The sequence below is a fragment of the Mus caroli genome, chromosome 8 (genome assembly GCF_900094665.2).
Source record: "Mus caroli chromosome 8, CAROLI_EIJ_v1.1, whole genome shotgun sequence".
NCBI classification, from domain to species: domain Eukaryota; kingdom Metazoa; phylum Chordata; class Mammalia; order Rodentia; family Muridae; genus Mus; species Mus caroli.
The window spans coordinates 50594038-50607868 of record NC_034577.1 but is presented as its reverse complement, the minus strand read 5'-3'; positions in this window follow the sequence as shown (position 1 = coordinate 50607868).

Sequence of the window (13831 nt, the reverse complement as noted above, 5' to 3'; positions counted from 1 at the left end):
TGCAGACACACATGAGCTAAGCTACATGTGTGGAAGTCAGAGGACAATTTTGGCAGTCCATCCTCTTCTGCTGAGAGTTCTGGAGATCAAACTCAGACTGTCAAGCTTTATACAACAAGTACATCTCACTGGCCCAAGATTTTATCTTCAATCTCGTAGCTTTACTGCCTCTTTATTGTGTGTGCCATGTTTATTCTTCTCCTCCTAAAACTTCAACACTTGCTCTTTTATTGCCATCCCACAAATCACACAAGCTTCCTCCTTCGTCCTTTTTCCCCTGTTACTTTCAAATAATTGGTTTTGGAGTTAAGAAACTCTTCCTTCTACTTGATTAATTCTGTTTATGCTCCTTGTTTTATCTTCCATTTCATCGACTGTATTTCCCAGATCCAGAATTTCTATAAGTATAATAATATTTTATATGTAAAATAAATATTTTAAAGTTCTCAGTCTGGTCGTCTGTTTCTGGTTTTGCTGAACCAGTTCTTTATTTAAAAAAAAAAATTGCTAGCCAGACATGGTGGTGCACGCCTTTAATCCCAGCACTCGGGAGGCAGAGGCAGGCGGATTTCTGAGTTCGAGGCCAGCCTGGTTTACAGAGTGAGTTCCAGGACAGCCAGGGCTACACAGAGAAACCCTGTCTCGAAAAACAAAAAACAAAAATGCTGATCTTCCTTAAGACAGTAATATTGTGATATTTATTAAGTGTGATGTTTTTTCTTTTAATGGTTTATCATTTCCCTGATTGTCCCAGATCTTGTTGCTATACAACTGCTTATTTAGAGAAGTGGGACCTTATCCTTTCCTTGCAGGAACTGTAGACTGGCTTTATCAAGGAAAACATCTACCTGTCGACCCATCCAGAAATCCTGGGCATGCTGCCTGGTAGATCAGCTTTCTGCTACTGTGTTCAGGTGGTTTCACTTATCAGAGTCAGCAGATGACAGACTTGCATTGCATCCACAAATTTGCTCTTGGACCACTTGAGTCTAAAGCCTAAACCTAAAGATGCTGCACAGCCTGAGGTCTGAGCCCAGAGGGTGTCCTGGTTCTGAAAGAGGCCTGATGCTGGAGTCCAGAGATTAGTCTAGAATTCTTAGGACTGGCTTACGGTCTTAGTCCACAAGTTCAAGTCTGGCACTGGAATCTACCAGGATCAATCATGACCCTAGGTCGATAAGACCATGCCTGAACTCCAGGATCACTGAAGCCATGGGAACCACATTGGAACCTGAAACTGCCTTGGTGCTGTGAGGCAAACTTGGATCCTGGGTCCATGAAAACCGGCTTGAAGTTTGAGCTCACAGATGTTGACAAGGGAGTTAGGTCAATGAAGGCTGTTCTAAAACCTGAGTTTGAGAATTGTCTTGGAATTTGGGTCTGAAAAGGCCACACCAACACTAAAATCTACTGGGATCCCCATGATCTTAGTCTTCTAAAACACAGGGGCTGCCAGTGCTGGCCTGGATGGTGGAGTCACAGAGATGGTCTAGCACAGAGAAGGCCTAGATTTTGAAGTTCAAGGTACTGACCAGGTACTCAAGTAAGCTTGAAACCTAGGATTTGTCAATCTCCCTGACTCTGAGATAGTCTGGAACCCAGTATGGGCTTAGAGCCTGGGGTATAGGAGTTGGCCTTCCACTTGAAAGGCCTGGAGCCTGTGTCTACAGAAGGTAGCCTAGAGACTGGGTCTATGAGTACTGCATGAAGACTAGGATTATAAGGACTGTACAGAGATGACCCTGGTACCTGGGAGCATCCAAGCTCACCTAGAGGAGAAAGCTGACCAGAAATTAAGTCTGTACTGACTGAGCTGCTACTGAGGTGAACCAAAACATAGGACTGCTCTGAGTGGTCTATCACTGGTATAGACCTAGTGACTGAGTCCAACAGGCAGACTAGAACTCCGGGACTGTGACTTACAGGTTCAGTCATGGGTACTGCCCTAGTATCTAGGACTAAAGAGGTCTTCCCAATGCAGGATATATATTTATTTATTTTTGTATATACGGTGTGTGCATGCATGCATTCATATGTAGGTATGGTCACACACATAGTATGGCATACAAGTGGAAGTCAGAGAACCACTTCTTATTTTTCACTCTCATTTTCTATCTAGTTTGAGACAGGGTCTCTTTGTTGTTGCCACTGGGTATGTCACGCTAGCTGGCCCATGAGCTTCTGAGAGTTCTCCTATCTCAGTCTCCCATCTTGTCTTAGGAGCACTAGAATTACAGGCAGGAACAACCAGCCTTTCTTGTGCTCTGGGGATCTGAATTCAGTTCCTCGTGTTGTATGGCAAGTACGCTATCCAATGAACTATCTCCCCACCATCCAGGGGCTGGGTTTTATTGGGGCAGGTCTAGTATTGGAGTCAGCAATAAACTCTCCAGTGTTCACACATATACACACACACCAGAGCATCTTTTTTTTTTTTAGTCTTTTTTTAAATTAGATATTTTATTCATTTACATCATTTCAAATGCTATCCTGAAAGTCCCCTATACCCTCCCCCCCCCTCTGCTTCCTAACCCACCCATTCCTGCTTTCTGGCCCTGGCATTCCCCTGTACTGGGGCATATGATCTTCGCAAGACCAAGGGCCTCTCCTCCCAATGATGGCTGACTAGGCCATCTTCTGCTACATATGCAACTAGAGACATGAGCTCTGGGGGTACTGGTTAGTTCATATTGTTGTTCCTTCTATAGGGTTGCAGACCCCTTCAACTCCTTGGGTACTTTCTCTAGCTCCTCCATTGGGGGACCTGTATTCCATCCAAAAGCTGACTGTGAGCATCCACTTCTGGATTTGCCAGGCACCGGCATAGCTTCATAAGAGATAGCTATATCAGGGTCCTGTCAGCAAAATCTTGCTGGCATATGCAATAGTGTCTGCATTTGGTGGTTGTTTATGGGATGGATCCCTGGGTGGGGCACTCTCTGAATGGTCCTTCCTTCTGTCTCAGCTGCAAACTTTGTCTCTGTAACTCCCTCCATTGGTATTTTTGTTCCCCATTCTAAGGAGGAACAAAGTATCCACACTTTGGTCTTCCTTCTTCTTGAGTATCATGTGTTTTGCAAATTGTATCTTGGGTATTCTAAGTTTCTGGGCTAATATCTGCTTATCAGTGAGTGCATATCATGTGTGTTCTTTTGTGATTGGGTTACCTCGCTTAGGATGATATCCTCCAGATCTATCCATTTGCCTAAGAATTTCATAAATTCATTGTTTTTAATAGCTGAGTAGTACTCCATTGTGTAAATGTACCTCATTTTCTGTATCAATTCCTCTGTTGAGGGACATCTGGGTTCTTCCCAGCTTCTGGCTATTATAAATAAGGCTGCTATGAACATAGTGAAGCATGTGTCTTTATTAAAAGTTGGAACATCATCTGGGTATATGCCCAGGAGAGGTATTGCTACACCAGAGCATCCTAATCCATGCACTGATGCCTGGGTTTAGGCCACCCTGATTCATAAAGCTTCACTTTTTACCATCTTCTATGCGCCTTTTTGGTTGTTTGTTTGTTTGGTTGGTCTTTTGTTTTTGTTGTTGTTTGTTTTGTTTTGTTTTGTTTTGTTTTGTGTTTTTCTGCCCTCACATATTTTTAATCACACACCTGATAAAAGTTGCTCATTACAAAGTAGTTCCATTGGTGGACAGTTGTTTACATCAATGTTTATGGGAGCAACCATGTTGAAGAATTGTGTTCTGCCTTGCTGATACCCAGTTCTAAGCATCCATTCACAAAGAGTTTCTACATAGAACACTTAGAGAACTTTGTTTCTTCCCACAAATCTTTAGCCTGAACCTACATATGGACTGTATCCAATGACACTGGGGAAGGAAGCCATAAACAGGGGTCCCAGAAAAGAGCCATGGTGAAGTTTTATCAGTGATGGCTCCACACCATGACCATGTCCTCAGGCTGCCTACAGTTCTAGACTTTCTCCACCAGATCATCTTTTTCCAGACACTGATATAATCGCAAGGCAAAGAAATGAGCACAGGAGACATCTGGAGAAACTCAGAAACCCGAAGGTGAGAGACCGTTTGTTACACCCCTCCTACGTGATGTATTCTAGACCAAAGTTTTAGAGTGTCTTCTGTAGCAAAAGCATTTCTCGATCACAATTTGCCCTTCAACATTTTAAAAATAACCGAATAGTTAATTAATTCTCCAGAGAGAAGAAAAATATTCAGCTCCTGAATTGATTAATGAGTAAAGACTTTACAGCTTTTCTATAACTCTAACCTCATTAAAATCAAGTGAAATGCCCCTCAAGCGCCTATGGCTAAACACCTAAAAGATATTTGAAGGTTAGAGTTGAGTGTTAACTGTACATACAGGACCAGGAACAACTGAAAAGACTCCATCCTGGTTTGAAAACTGACCTGTCCCTGAATTGAAAGGATATGAGACTAAAAATAGCCTATAATTCTGTGAGACTATAAGCCTCTCTAAGTGATAGTTCACAGTAAAAATTTTATTTAAAAAAAAATATCATAGGTATTTTAATGGGTACTTAATTAATTTCACATGAGAATTAAAATTTCCACAACAAAAAATAATTACACACTTGTCCCCACCTAAACAAACAATTCATAAAGCCAATATGTTGGCTAAGCTATTGAACGAGACAAGGTTGATATCCATAAAGCCAAGATGATACCACATGGAATATTTCACATATCACAAAGCAGTAAAGTGACTGCCAACGGATCATGTTTTGTCCAAGAAGCTCAGCTCTGTGACAACCTCCTGATGCTGGAACGGATCCGTAAAATGGAAGTAGGAAGCCCACCCTGATGGCTCTAATTCCAGCACTCAGGAGGCACAGGCAAGCAGTCCTCCATGAGTTCAAAGCCAGCCTGACCTATATAGTGAGTTTCAGGTGAGTGAGGGATACTAGGAAGACCTTGCCTCACAACATCAGCAAAGTAACTGAGTGGTAAAATCAGGAAGGGAACCTTCCTTTCCCACACGCTAATCAGAACGAGAGTAGAGAAGAGAGGGACAGATTATGCCCACAGCAAGAACATTAGCACACAGGTAAACACACTTTGGGACTTTCCTAATCTATGTGCCTGCCTTTTGATGTTGAAAAGGCAGAATGCAATCGGAGATAGTGGGTCCCAGCCTGTGTTTCCCTGCATGAGAAACAGCTGGGGTAGATGCCGTGGCTCTCAATCTCCTGCATACCCAGATGCTACCCACTCTTCCCCTACTTGCCAGGTAGGAAGGAGATGATGGCACAGCTCTGGATGTGGCAGAATCTGGCTTGGTTCTGAGTAACGAAAGTATGGAGGGCTAGAAAAGAGACCTTCTTTGGGCAATTTAGGCTCTGATCTTTACAACAAAGGCCTCCCCAGCACCGAGATCTTTAATGAAGGAGATGGGTCTTGCTTGTTCAAACTGCTTTAGTGTTATGGTGGATGTGAGTGCATATGTCTTACTCAGGATGAACCGGGGATTAAGTATCTCTTGCAGGAAGAAGAAACTCATTGGATAAACACCTGGGACCTGTCTAGATAACTCATTAGTATGGAGAACTCCAGGTTTTTATGCAATGTGGCCAGTTGCCATGGCCCTCTCAATGAGGTGTCTTGGTTAACTGTTCCAGGACAGGTAGACCCTGGCCAGGAGCTGGTTCTAACGCCTGCCATTCTCAAGTACGAGAATTTCTGGGGTTTTCTGAACCTGCTTCAACCTTACCAGGTCTTCTGTCTGGTGGCACAGTCTGCTTGCCCCAGTGGTGATCACTTCAAATTCTTACAGTAATTTAAGTACAGTGTTATTGTTAGGAACCAGGTGATGCTAACAAGGAGGCCTGCAGTCAGCAGAACACGCAGTCACCCAAAACGGATTCTCACAAGGATCCCGTTCGCTAATCAAAAGCCATTTTGCGCATCTAATGTGTCTAGGCGTGTTGCAGAAGAGGACCTTGGCAGATCGGAGCGGAGGGATGCTGCAGAGACCACATCACACAAGGATCTCACTTGAGAGATTTATTGGGGGAGGGGAGGGACAAAAGTCGGCGTCAGAGTGGAAACAGAGAGAGAAGAGAGACACAGACCTTTTTAAAGGGGTATAGCGCATGCGCATAAGGAGAATCGGTGACTAGTGACAATGGGAATGTGCAGCCTTTTGCAGTGGCTTATGAAGTGACCTTGGGCACTGGGTGGATGCAGGTGAGCTGTAGGCAGCTCCTGGTTCCTAACTTACCTAAATAACGGGCAAAAATCTTCTTCCAATATAAATTGCCATGAAAATCCTTAAACAGGAAGCTCTGTGATTTGGATACAAAAATTGTCACTCGAAAGCTAGCGGGTTAAAGGCTGAGAGCTGGTGGCTCTAGGGAGGTGACAGGTTCCTAAGGGCTCTAACTGCATAGGAGGAGGGTTTACCATTGATGAATGGAGTATCAGGAACTGCTGAATAGCTGGAAGTAGCGGGTTACTGAAGATGTTTTTGAAAGACATATCTTGTCCCTAGCCTCTTCCGTTCTGTCATTTTGCCTTCCTGGTCCCTCTGCTACCTGACCACTAACCAAAAGCTCTGAAACTGTAAACCAAAATAAATCCTGCCACCCTCACACACACACACACACACACACACACATACACACCAGTTGTCTTCCTTGGAGCTTTGTCATAGTGATGAAAAGTAGCTAGCACACGTAGACTCTAATCTACAATGTTGGATTTACTTATTCAAAACTAAAATCGCAAAATGACTGTGATGGACGGTAGACGCTGCAATGCCATTTAGGGATAAGAGTGTCAAACATTGTTCTAAAGAGAAAGTTTTATACTAAAAATTATATATAAAATTATAGATGTGTGTATACATATATACATACCATATATAAAATTATATATGTATACATATATGCATGTCTATGTGTGTATGTGTATGGTGTGTATGTGTGTGTGTGTGTGTGGTGGTGGTGGTGGTACATGTTTGTAATCCTAGCACCCAGAAGGACATAGAAGCAGGAGAGTCAGGAATTCAATATTCTCTCTAACTACATAGTGAGTGTGAGGTCAGCCTTGGCTACATGTAACCCAATTTCAAAATAAAGTATACATGTGGTGCAGTGGACCAGAGAGATGGCTCAGTAAAGGACACTTGCTGCTCTCACTGAAAACTGTTACAACTGTTTGTTTCAAGAGATCTGACCACCTCTTCTGGCTTCCAAGGACATTAGGAATGTGTGTGGTGCACATATATACATGCAGACACTCATGCACATAAACAAATAAGCAAATAAATCATTTTCAAATGCAAACCAAAACCCAGATTAATTAAACAGCAAGTTAATTAATCTTAAATCATGGCTTCTCATTCTTCCTCATCTCACAGTAACAACTCAAATTTATTCACACCGAAATGTATTCATTTCAAATAGTTAGCCACCAAAGCAGTTCTATCTTCTTCTGAAACTTCTTGGAAGAAAATCAAAACCAGTTTGGCCTGGCATCTCTCTGGGTCATCTGGGTTACAGGGACTGGATAGTGCCCGAGTAGAAGCTGCAGTGGGCGGAGATTATACCAGAAGCCAGCCAGCAGACAGGGAGGGGAGGGAGAAAATGAATCAGGACCTTGGACTAGTGAAAACAGTAAACAGAACAGGGGAACCTCTCAAATTAGGAGCCTAAGTTCTTACTGCAAAATAACAAAAACAGATGTGTCAAATGTGTATGAGTGTGTGTGTGTGTGTGTGTTTCTCCCCCTTGAAGAAAGAAGCCAGGCATTATGGGCAGAAACAGCTGTTTCAAACTAGCAGAGGTGAGTTTTCTACAATGGAGGTGCAGGATAAATAAGGTAGTTACAAGACTGGACTGGACGATGCGGAAAACTCATTAAATTAATTGTCTGCTGGAGTACACTGAGAGGTATTACTGAGATAATACACTGCAAAAATACCACCTCATTCTGTTACTCCCAAATTGCCACTTGGGAATTCAAGGTCAAGTTTAAATTTTCACTCTGCAGATGGAAGGGCGAGGTTAAGGCACCGGCCTGGAAAACCTCGTGCTCAGGAGTCCCGCTGTCATGCTTAAAGCAGCCCATTTCTTCAGCGGTGGCCAGCTGCATCGGCATTTGTCACGCAGAGAGCAGAAACAGAGCAAGATCCACGGAAGGAACATTGAAGGCACAAAACCAGGCCACCAGGCAATCAGCGGGCCCTGCTGTGCAGCAATAACAGCACCTGGGCAAAGTGAGTCACGGTACAGGAGGGGTGTTAGGGAGGGGTGAGTGTCAGAAAAATGGGGCGGAGTGAGGAAGCAGGAAAGGGCAGGTTTGCAAACAGTGACCAGAGCCAAGACCAGGTCATCCATCTGACAAATGGTTTCTGAAAAGAGCGCCATGAGAAATGGAGACCACTCTGTGCATATGCACATAACCCCACGCACAGTCCCACATTCTCTCTGTAAGTACCTCTGATACAACAGAAAAGGAGTTAAAGACAAAAAGCCACATTTTAAATCAGGACATTTCGTAGCCACAGTGTCAATGAAATTATCTCCATTTTAGTAAGCACCCTCTTCTCGTTTGTGATGTTTTCCTAGCTTTCTTCAAATATTGGTTTTTAAAAATTAAGTCTAATTCAGTGTTTCTGGAGAATTAGCATAGGACCTTGAAGTCCCAGATGTGTGTTTCTAAGACTCACTGCGCGGAAAATGAGCAAACACTTTTTCTATTTTAGTTCATTTGGTCATCTTCTCATTCAACCAGTGTCTCACATCACCCTCTGTGAGTCAACACCTTAGCCTTCCCGGGGTACAAGAGAAACCTTATATCTCTGCCTCCTACCATCTCAAAATTGGCACTCTGGCAGACAAGCTAGAAATTCATTAGACAAGCTTGTGATTTTCTAAACAAAAATGAGAAAAGATCTATGATGTGAAGCTATCAAGTGCTATTATCACAGTGGAGGGCTGGGCTAGTCCACTGACAGGCATGCACACCGCAGCTTGTGTGTGAAGGACAATTCACAGGAATGAAGAATTGCTTCTCTTCTCCCACCATGTGGGACTCTGGAATCAAACTCAGGTCTTCAGATTTAGCTGCAAGCCCCTTTATCTACTAAGCCATCACATCAGCCACTGCCACCTTCTTCTTTCTTCTTCTTCTTCTTCTTCTTCTTCTTCTTCTTCTTCTTCTTCTTCTTCTTCTTCTTCTTCTTCTTCTTCTTCTTCCTTCTTTTCTCCTTCTCCTTTCTCCTTCTCCTTCTCCTTTCTCCTTCTCCTCCTCCTCCTCCTCCTTCTCCTTCTCTTCCTCCTCCTCTTCCTCTTCTTCCTCCTTCTCTTCCTCCTCCTCTTCCTCTTCCTCCTCCTTCTCTTCCTCCTCCTTCTTTCTTTCTCTCCTCTTCCTCCTCCCCCTCTTCCTCCTCCTCCTTCTAATTTTGGTATTCAAAACATATAATGTGGTAAAAGTATCAAGGCAAGAAGAGAAATGAAGGCAAACATTACTATTTTCCCTTCATACCATAGCAGATAAAAATAAGGTTTCTGTAACTGCATCTAGCTTTTTCTCTGCAAGTGAATTTTCTTTCAACATCATTAAGATTCTGGATGTCACTGCAAGCCCCTGGCCCTTCTGAATTGCTGGAGAGCTGTTGTATACAGCAAGCAAGGGGACAGTGTTCTGGTTTTTATTGTCATCCCTAAGGGCCCAAACCATCAACCTTTGGTGAATACCAATACCCTCCTCATTTAGGAGCGTGAAAACCAAACCTATATAAAAAGGCAAACAAGTACAATCTCTAAGAAAAAAAAAGGCTTTAGGCAAGACATTCTGGAGATATTAAATTTTCTCTTATGAGGAAGGGAATCTCAGATCTTACTGAAGTAGGGCTTCTGACTGATAAAAGACCTATTCATGGAGATTTCTCACAAGAACGAGGCCTTAGTAAAGGAAGCTAATGAGGAATAGAGGAGGTTCTGCAGAGACAAGGAGATGTGCGCAAGAGCTGAGTATGAAAAAACCAAAGTTCACAGGAGCTGAGGAGTCGGGACAAAGTGTTAGACGGAAAGTGGTAAAAGGTTATGGAGAGCAATGGACTGTAGCTGGACCTAGTGGCCCTAGTGGCCCAGTACTCAGGAAGCATAGGCAGGCAGAGCTCTGTGCATTCCAAAACACCCTAGTCTACAAAATGAGACTGTCTCAAAAAAAAAAAAGAGGGGAGTGGTAATTGAAGGATGCTTGCTTTAAAGTGACAAGAGATGTGTATGTTTAAAAGATCATATTTTCTACATCTTGCAGAAGGGGTAGAGAAGATGGATATAGAGAGAAAGCTGAAAGCTACATTATCAGCTCAGGAGGGCAACAATCATGGCTTAGACTAGGTTAGTGGTAATAGAGATGAAATTAACAGGACTTGATCATAAATTGCAGAATAGCCAACAATGATGATAGAACTGCTATGGGTAAGTAATGAGTTTTGCATTTCCTTGTATAAAGGATGGATTACAATGTAATTCACTAAGCAAGGGAAAGCCCTCTTACCAAAGCCTTGTTAAGGTGGTTTGGGTGGGAGACTCGAAGTTCTATATGAGATGCTTTGGGAGTAACCAGGTTAATATGCTGGTTGGGAAGTTGGATATCTCTTCCCCAGGTAAATAATATAAGATAAAGAAGTTAAATTGCCTGGGTTAGTGTCCTGAAAGTTATTTCTTACTATTAAAAAAAAAAGAGAGACATTAATATCAAAGAACAGAAACTGGGTTTGATTGTACTAATGAAGGTTAAGGGGAAGCTACAAGTGTAGGTAACAAATTGTTAAGGAGCTGACTGGAAGAGGAAGAAGACAGCAAGAATTAGCACTGGAGAGAAGAGTGGAATGGAGCTCGGGTCTCTAACCACTTTAATGGATGAGACTCAAACATGCACCAGTGATGCACAGAGGCATGTGCTAAAGATGGAAAGTTTGAAGGCACAACAAGTATAAATTAACTAAAAACATCTTTCTGTAACCAGCAGAGTGTGATTCCTGTGACGAGCATGAAAACTGGAGAAGAAGATGGAGCAAGAGGAGGAGGAGGAGGAGGAGGAGAACGGTTGATCCCATTTCCTCACTGGTTTTTATTTTCCTTGTAAAGCAAGAGAAAAAGTTACTGATGAGCATGAGAAAGTGATGAGGAATAAGTACTAGGGAATTGAGAAGGGTAATGGATTTTAAAAGTCATTATAAAATATGGATAGACCAAGTAATTAAGGGAGAATCAAGAAATTCCAAAGAATCAAAAAAAGTCAAAAGTAGAACCGAAGTGCCTGATTAAGAATTTGTGGTAGCTAATATCCATCTTGCTGCAAACTTTTTTTCACTTGGGAACAATGAAGAAAGCAGGCATCCAGGATCAATATGTAGATTGATGAAAATGACCGAAGAACCCTGTGTGAAGCTCTGTGGGGTCTTCGAATATGGAATGTTGAAATCATGGATCACAGAATCTAGGTTTGACATGGAAGATGCTCAAAGATGAACAGGCTAATGAGCATTGAGAAGGCAGAAATGTTCATAGTCAATGCTCAGTGGAAGATGATAAGACAGGGAACTGAGTAAGAAATCTAGACAGATAAAAAGCGAGTGAGTGAGTGAGATGTGATCAAGTTTGGGCACTAAGAAACAGAGATGTTGCAAATCATTTCTGCCCCAGGACTCACACAGTAGGTACCTGAGGTGATATGAAGGGGCAAGTCTGCAAAATAGGAGCCAGGAGGTGTCACGGGCATGCATTAAAATATAATTAATATGAATCTGGGTGAGAGGATTGCTCTCAGACCAGCATCAGGCTCATGAGGAAGCAAGGGTGAAGTATCAGGACAGTGATAATGGCCAGCAATAGAAGGTACAAGAAAATGAAGCACTCATCAGCAACATGGTGAGACGCACCCCGAACAGCAACCCAAAGCACCAACCTTGTCTCTTTCAGGAGCACGTGCACTGTGAGAAAGCCAGCAACCTTATTTATTTTTCCGTTGAAACCCCAGAGAGCAGTATCTCCATTGACAACCTCATGAACTTGGACTTTTCATCTCCATACTAGCAGTTCTGACTTTCTAAAGCTATGCTTTTTCTCCATCAAAACATTTTGTGATGTAATGATTCTTGTTCTTGTGATAGGAGTCTCATGTGGCCCAGTTGGCTTTAAACTCACTATGTAACTAAGGATGACCTTGAACTTCTGACCTTCCTGCCTCTATCTTTTAAGTGCTAAAGTTACAGATGTGCACCATTCAACTGGGTTTTTTTTTAAAATAGTACCGAGGCTCAAACCCATTACTTTGTGCATACTAGACTCGCACACTACTAACCAAGACACATCTCAATTCCTCGTTATTTATTTTTAATGAAAAGAAGTTACAAAAACCATAAGAACTGTAGATGTAAATCTCAGAAATTCTAATTTCTTCTCTTGCAACTGCTCCTATGAAGTCACTGAACTGCACTGAATATAATAAGATAGTGTTACACCTAAAAGAGTCTTAATTAAGCACACAGTCTTTCTCAAAGATGTAAAACCAAAGTTCAATCATATTTATTCATACATGTATGTATAGGTATCATATATGCATATATTTATTAACATGTATTCAATATATTATATATACATATAAACATATTCAATCATTTATACACATATGCACATACATACACACATATATGGATGTATATATACATATGTATATGTATGTATTATGAATTTGAAGTGGAGTTGGCTGTGTATTTACCACCAGAAATTAATGTGCTTTATGTGTGTTAGGCAATAACTTTGCTGAATTACCTCCTCAATCTGATCAAACATTTCCTTAAAAATATAAACATTGAATGCAGGACCTCATACACGCTAGGTTTGTACTCTAACACCAAGCTAGTCCAGAGCTTATAACTACTCGTGAATGTTTGTTTGAAAGATCACATTCTTGTTTTAACTGGTTGAATTCAAAATATACTTAAAGTAGCTCTTATGCACCCAAAAGATAGTCTCAGAAGGTCTTTTGGATAACATTTCACTTGTTTAAAAAGTTTAGATATGAGTTTAACTTTTAGAGTTTGATTTGTTTTGTCCGGTTTTGTGTTTGTAACCAGGTCTCACTATATAACCCTGAGAATACAGAACAGGGTGACCTCTTTACAGTAATCCTCTTGCAACATGTGTACAACTATGCCTTTAAAGTAAGATCTTAAGAGATGTTCATCAGGAGCTCGTATTCACAATACTATATACATATGCATATTTGAATCTTCAGCTCAGTATGTCTATAATAGCACATTTTCACACCACCACGTCTCCGAAGTTACAAGGTCTCAATCATAATGAGTCACAGTGAAGCCTTCTTTGGTAAGTGGGATTAACATTCCCCACGTGAACTCAAGATACTAGATTATTAATAGCTTCTCAAGGCTTCTGGGTTTTTATTGTGATTTCAGCAAGGTTTTCATAAAACTTTAAGAGCATTAAAAAATGTAGCCTCAAAATACTAACACTTTTAATGCCAGTCTTCCTACTGTGTTTTCAACATGCTTCAAGAGAAGGAAGAGAAGAAAATGCAAAAAGACAAAGGCCACAATGAGCTTGTTATTATACAAATATTAATAAAGGTGATGGACTTAGTGAATTAAATTATTGCACTATACCATAGAAACTCGACATTTCTCTTTACTATGTGACATTTATGTAGGGAGCTGGAAGTCATAACCCTATCAATTCAATCCCAGAGAAAGCAAAGTCCCAGGAGGGAAGAATAGAGTGCCAGGCAAGTTCATGAAGAAAGGTAGTAAGAGGTGAGAGGCAAGGTCTTAGTCAAGGTTGCTCATGCT